Here is a 6,877-nt window from a genome sequence, read left to right on the forward strand (position 1 = left end):
AAAACCAAGGCCATCTACTTATGTTATAATGAACATAAATGAACTTTCTGCCTAACATTAGCCCTAGCAACCAATCACACATAGATTAATGTGGATAAACCAGCACCAGTCACCCTTTCTTCAAAACAACTTATGTAAATCCCCTCTTTCCTCTTTAAAAACTCTAACTTTTGTCTCTCCAGAACCCATTTTTTATTTCAGTCAAGTCTGTGGCCCCCAGATTGCAATCCCTAAGACCCCAAGTAAACACACATATTTTATTTTGCAGCTTGCACTTTTGTCTTTCATTGTTTGACAGCACCATCCGTGTGGAAATTGTTTCTTCGGCTCATGGCCAGTATGTGAGCAACAGAGCCCTTGAAGAGCAAAGAAATCAGTCCGAGTGCTGCTAGTAGGTGGACCTCACCTGCAGTTCCTCACCTTCAGAAGCCATGAACAGGAAAGCAGTACATAATGGAGGGGGGCAAAATGGAGAGCTCACAGAATATCCATCAAGGCCTACTTTACGGGAATTGTGAACATCCTAGCCTGTGCCGCCTGTGCTGTGGTGCCTCTGCAGTGGCCCAGATAAAGAAAGCCTGCAGCTCTCCACTCTTCCCATTGACCAGGTTAGCATTTCTCACTGCCAGGAGAGCATGGATATGCTGTTGATGACGTCCTTGTCAGAGGACCCTGAACATATATGTGTGTGCTTGTGCATGTGTGTGAACGCATGTGTACATGGGTGTGGGGAGGAACATGTAACTCTTCTCCCATCCTTCCCCTCATTCCAGCCCTGGCCAGGAGTCTATGCTCTTATCTGACTCAGCTCCTGTGTATTTCCCCACATCATTGATACTCTAACATTTTAACTGGCTGTTCCTTCCCCACCCCCTATGCAGGAACATTCCTCCCACTGAGTTTTCCTAGGGGATCTGTAATAGCTTCCTCTGATTATTCTTGGACCTTTTCTATGTTGTCCTCATCAAAGCTGCCTCTGCATTTGCACTCAAACCACATATCTTTCCACCCTAAAGTTACATTATATTCCCTTGTCTCTCCTTTCCTCCTTTATAGCTGTATCAATTTAGTTTAAAGTCCCCATGACCCCTTTAGAATGACAGAGAAAAGCTATATATTATTTATGAAAGAGGTGAAAGGAGACAGGGACAAAGACAGCAAAGTAACATATAAATTACCAAAAAGAAAAAAAATGGGTGAAGTGAAGGATGTATTTCAGGTACTTATTTTTAGAGCTACTAGAGACACATACACCTACTATACAAATGTGCACACTCATAGCAATGTTGAAACAATAAAAATACAGGAGTCATTCACTTCTTCTACCACATAAGTCTTCAAATGTGCAGACTTCTCTGTTTTAAATCCCATCTAAAAGAAAAAGTTACTCTCTTGATCCTTCCCTATGTTTTCATAAATCTATTTCTCAGTGGCTCAACAGTAGCATGAAATAAGTATCATTGCACTGGTTCTAAAAATTTAAACCTTTTCATTTGATCCTCGTACAGAGTAGCAAAATGTTTAAGGTTGGTGCTAGTGCAAGTCTAACTGGCAATTTTATTAGTATGAACTGCACCGATAATGTTAACAAATGTTTATGGAGTGCTTATCACCTGCCAGGAACACTTCTGAGCACTTTACTTATTTTGTTTTATTTAAATCTCATTTCAGCTTTGTAAGGATGTATTGTTGCAGCTAAGTAAATTAAGGCACAGAGTTTGAGCAATCTGTCCAAGCTCCTCAGTAAAACATAAGGCAGAACATGATTTGTCTGCAGGGAATCAAACCACAGAGCTATCAGTCTCTACCACACCTTTATGCAACTCTTTAATAAGATACACTACTCTGTAGCATGCCATTTTCTATTTAAATTGACCCGAATTTACCCAGGCAAACATGTACAACATTAGGGGGCACCACATACATAAATACAATGTGAACTGTGTGCCTTGGAGAGAAGGGCAGTGATTGGGCCTTCAGCAACATGAAATTTCCATGGGATTGTTCTCATCCTCATAATACTTCTGAAATTCTAAAGTCTAGTCAACAGGTCAAAAGAAAAAAAAGTTTGATTAGAAGAGAAGTATTGGGGGGCCCCTGGGGGCCTCAGTGGGTTAAACGTCTGCCTTTGTCTCGGGTCATTATTCCAGGGTCCTGAGATCGAGCCCCACATCAAGCTTTCTTTTCAGCAGGAGTCTGCTTCTCCCTCTCCCTCTCTCAAATAAATAAAATCTTTAAAAAGAAAAAAGAGCAGTATTGGTATAATGCTTCTCTAACTCCAGTCAAAAATGCAGATTTCTGGGTCCACCTTCCAGTGTGTGGTGTCAGTGGGATGGCTAACAAGGATTTACAGCAGTACTGACACAGGCAGTGCCCTGAAGGTATAGGAAATGCTGTGGTTTGATATAGAGGAGAGCAGTAAGTGGCGACTGTATTGTCATCTCTGGCATGATCTCCCCCTTGTCTATTCCATCACTATAAAGCTTAAGCATGTGCTCCATTTTCAACCCTTGCTCTCCTATATTCACTTCATCCCTGCCAACTTGGCTGTCAACCAGCCTTCATAATTTTATGCTTGGGTGGGCTCCATGGTATATTTGCCTTGATGCTTATGGGTTGGCCCACATCACAGAACTGGGCTGTGGTGCTAGTCCCCTCTGAGGCAGTATTCTTTGAGATTGTTCATCAGCTACTACTTTGGGGCCATGACTTGAATTCCAGCCTGCATGGTACCCTGACTAGTAGCTAACATGGCTGTTTCCCACTCCCCTCCTTCCTATCTTTGCAGGAGACCTCCTTCACCAAGACAGTTCCTGTTGATTCTCTTGCTTTTATGTTTTGCCCACTCTATCAGGTTCACTATCCCTTCTAGACACCAACTCTCCCCCTGATTACTGTGCTTGATGTCATTTCTCTAGAAGATGGCTGTCCTCTAGAACTAGTATCTCAACCATCCAATGTGCCTAGAAAAGACTTAAATAACATGGGGAAGTAAAATATGATTTTATTTTAGATCCCAATTTGTCTTATATTTTTCTAAGGACAACTGAGTTGAACTACCTGTGGATAGATGCAGAATCCAAGGAAATATTATTAAAGGACTTGGGGGAGAGTAGGTTTTAAAGACACTGCCTTTTAGAAAAGGTCTTCTGACTCTAGAAAGAAAGATGGATTTTAGAACAGTAGGATTGTTTTCTTACTTATCTATGAAAAATAAAAGCATAATCCAAAGAGAAGACAAGAAGACATGATTTCTATTCTTAATAAGCTGGTAAGGCTGACTGAGGATATAACACTAAACTTGTTTGAAAATAAGAGGTGACAAGTGACAGGTAGAGATGCTACATATCACAGAATTTCAAAGGAGTTGGAGAAAAAAAACACAACAATAGAGGCAAGTCTTGAAAGGGCTCAGAAAAGAAAGAAAAATTGAGTTGAGCTGTAAAGGATGAAAATAATTTGGAAAAAAGAATCCCAAGATATCCTATTTAAATGTCATATAATATACATATAGGAAAATTGGGAGGAAAATGATCAGAGAAATCTACTTGCAAAGTTCAAAAACGGTTGAGATTCCTGAATGTCAGTATAAATATAAAAATAATAAACTTTATTGTCAAAGGGCAATAAGAAAGCTTTTTCAATATTCTTCAATTGACCTCTTTGAAGATAGCAGTAACAATAAGAATAAATGTTGTGCCATAGACCTTCCTTAGAGAAGTCCTCTTCAGATTTTATAAAGCTGTTTGCTTCAGTAAAATTCAATTTTTGTGTTCCATTTATTCAGCTAAAAGAATGATGATGATGTCACCATCAGGAATGTGGAACACAAAGTTTTCCAATTTCTATCAGAAAACTCAAAATCTAAATGGTGTAGAAATTGTAAATGCTGCGCAGAAGACATTTAAGCAACTTGCTGCACTTCAGTATGTAATTAGAAATCCTCCCTGCAGTCTTCTCAGATATTCAGACCTGCCAGGAACTAATTAGCTGCTGTGGCTATGGGAAGATGTGGCAACACAATTCAGTATCTGAATGGCTTCAAGGTACTTAATTTGAACAACAGAATTAGAGGGCAGCAGTTAGCAAGTGTATCAGCAGATGGAGTATGCTGCCCAAATGGTTCTTATTCAATTTCAAAAATGAATTGCCTGAAGATTTATTTTTGGATTTTTTTTCAACACTAAGAGAGACTTATATTGCAAATAACAAAAAGGGAAGCCATTATTCTGTGGTGCTGCCTTAGAAAAGCAAATATAGAGTTTCTAGTCAGCAGCAACATGTGAATGAGGATTAATGGTTTAGGACGTCAGGGTCTGAACAGCTAGGCTTCCACTAAGCCTGTGTAACTGAAGCAAATGACAATACCAGCCCACCTGCAAACAATTATCTTTGAATACTTGAGAAATATATTTCCGATCTATCACCTATTAAGTACCCACACCACTAGTTATTGGTTTTGACCACCACCCTGGCTGGTCTTAGAAGAGGCAATTCACTTTTTAAGTTTTACCTGAATCCCTTCTGTATTAGCCAGAGTTCTCCAGAGAAACAGAACTGACAAAAAGATTTATATCTACATGCCTATCCATATCGAGACAGAGAGAGACAGAGATAGACACACACAAGAAACAGAAACACAGAAAGAGACAGAGAAAGAGAGATTTATTTTAAGGAACTGGATCATGCAATTGTAGAGCCTAACAAGTCCAAAATCTGCAATACAGACCAGCAGGCTGGAGACCCAGGGAAGAAATGATGTTGTAGCTTGAGTCTGAAGGTCATCTGGAGGCAGAATTTCCTTTTCCAGGAGGGTCCGTCTTTTTCTAGTTAGACTGTCAACTGACTGGATGAGGCCCACCTACAATATGAGGAGTAATCTACTATACTCAAAGTCTATTGATGTAAATGCTAATCTCATCTAATAAATACCTTTACAGAAACATCTAGATTAATGTTTGACCAAATATTTGGGCACTGTGGCCTAGCCAAGTTGACAGACACTTGACTAAAATTAACCATCCTACCTTCTAAGAGAGAGTTTCAAATAAAATCTCTGTATCGGTCTACCTCATCTCCAGCTTTATTGTCTTTTACAGCTGGGGAGGAATCTAACTTTTGTTATGGTGCCAAGATCTTTAAATCTTTACATGTTATTTTATTTAATCTCCATGAGGTTATAGTCTAGGTGAAGAAACTGAGCCCCCCCAAAATTTCAAACCCAGATCAGTTGACTCAAAGCGAACTGCATCAGTGTTGCACTCCATGACACATCTTCTAGAACTGCCATGTGTTTTTTGCCAGATCTGCTCTGATTTCCTTTGTATCTTATCTCTGACTCATTTCTGATTTTCTCTGGAGTCAAAGACACCTACGGCTTCCTCCTCATCTGAGTTGACTGCTGCCTATAACCTACTCCAGCTAATCCTAGAAATGAGATAGATTGTTGTTGACGTGACCTATAGGGCTGTTTCTAAATCATGGCAATTCCGTGTTGCTCCAGTCCCAGCTTCACCTACCAGAGAACTGAAATAGAAGGTATTTGCATTGGTGGTTTCTGGCTGCTGTAACACAGTACCACAAAATAGGTGGCTTAAAACAAGAAAAACTTATTATCCACGGTTCTGGAGGCTAGTAATCCAATATCAAGGTGTGGGCAGGGCCTCCGGAGACACTAGAGAAGGATCTTTCTTTCCCTCTTCTTATCTTCTGGTGGTTGGTAGCAATCCATGGCCTTCCTTGACTTGTGTATCATCCCTCCAATATCTGCCTCTGTTTTCATATGCTCATCTTCCCTCTGTGTGTGTATATATGTCTCTGCGTGTCCTCTCCTCTTATAGGGACACCAGTAATTAGATTTAGGATCCATCTTAATCTAGTATGACCACATCTTAACCTAATTAATTACATCTGCAGAGATCCTATTTCCAGATCAGGTCACATTCTGTGGTTCTAGATGGATACAAACTTTGGGGGGTGGGACACTCTTCAACACAACACTGTTTAGTTTCTTAATTATGTGAACCTTACTGTTATATGTCATTTCTTTCATGGCGGTTCTTTATTATTTAGAGCTAACTTCTTTCAAGTGAGGCAATTAGATATGTACATGTAATACATCCTTTCATCTGTGACTCTAAAGCACTCTGGATAAATTTGAATTTTGTTTTTCAAAGAGTATCCTAAAACTATTAATTAGAATTTAAGATTATTTTCTACATTATGAAACATTTCAAGAAAAGTATGGGAAACAATAAAACTCACGCCTATATAACCATCACCAAGACTAAACAGATGTCCTCAATTTTTTGTTATTGATTAGTTTTAAACAAGAAATGGTAAAGACACCACTAAGCCTTACCTTTGTCCTTCTTAATCTCCTTCCATCCCCCAAAGTAACACCATCTTGAAGCTAGAATAAATCATTTGCATGTACTTTTGTGACTCTCTCCAATAAAAATTGTATCCATTAAAAGTGTAGCAGTATAAAAATTTATGTCAATTTTATCCTACCATGCGCATTCTTTTGCAACTTTTTTTTTCCTGGTTTTTTCTTGGTGTCTCCTCTAGAGAAACTTGTGTACAGTGTCTGCATAAGAATTTTAACAATTAAATGGAATACTACTGGGGTGCCTGGGTGGTTAGTTGGTTAAGAATCCAACTGTTGATTTCAGCTCAGGTCATGATTGTGGGATCTTAAGATTGGGCCCCACGTCAGGCCTATCACTCAGTGTGAGTCTGCTTGTCCCTCTCCCTCTGCTCCTCCTTGCACTCCCTCCCTCTCTCTCTCTCGAATAAATAAAAAAATCTTTTAAAAATATGGAATACTATCTAGCAGCTAAAGTAATTGTATAAAATACATAGAATTTAGAATTTT

General features: G+C 39.2%; 1 long non-coding RNA gene across 1 annotated transcript in view; it reads right to left on the reverse strand.

Moving 5' to 3' along the window:
- LOC109491008 overlaps positions 1 to 6,877 on the reverse strand; it is a 51,529-nt gene that overhangs the window by 1,030 nt on the left and 43,622 nt on the right. The gene's annotated exons all lie outside the window — the stretch shown is intronic.

Source organism: Ailuropoda melanoleuca, chromosome 9 (genome assembly GCF_002007445.2).
Source record: "Ailuropoda melanoleuca isolate Jingjing chromosome 9, ASM200744v2, whole genome shotgun sequence".
Taxonomy (NCBI): domain Eukaryota; kingdom Metazoa; phylum Chordata; class Mammalia; order Carnivora; family Ursidae; genus Ailuropoda; species Ailuropoda melanoleuca.